Source organism: Penaeus monodon, chromosome 24 (assembly GCF_015228065.2).
Source record: "Penaeus monodon isolate SGIC_2016 chromosome 24, NSTDA_Pmon_1, whole genome shotgun sequence".
Lineage (NCBI taxonomy): Eukaryota > Metazoa > Arthropoda > Malacostraca > Decapoda > Penaeidae > Penaeus > Penaeus monodon.
Window position 1 is genome coordinate 28,890,174 of NC_051409.1, and position 340 is coordinate 28,890,513.

Here is a 340-nt window from a genome sequence, read left to right on the forward strand (position 1 = left end):
TTAATAGCACTAGTTTATTTTGATGACACAGGCTGAAAAATTTCCATTTCCCTTAACTGTTCGTTGTCTGTATGCAGCCGACGACTTTTGCACCTTCTGCAGCTTTATCATCTCTTCCAGAATCTACTATTCCTCCTTTCACCATTTTGCCTTTTGGTTAAGAGTCTGTGCCCACTCCCCTGGCCTCGTAACCTATTTCTGTATCGTGGTCGGCTTGAGTGATGATCTTAACAATGATTAGCTATTGACGGCTCTCCTTTGATATCTTTGTAGTCGCAGGAAAGACGGAGGCTGCATGTTCAATTAGCGCCAAGCAGAGTTCATCCTCACAGATCTTTAT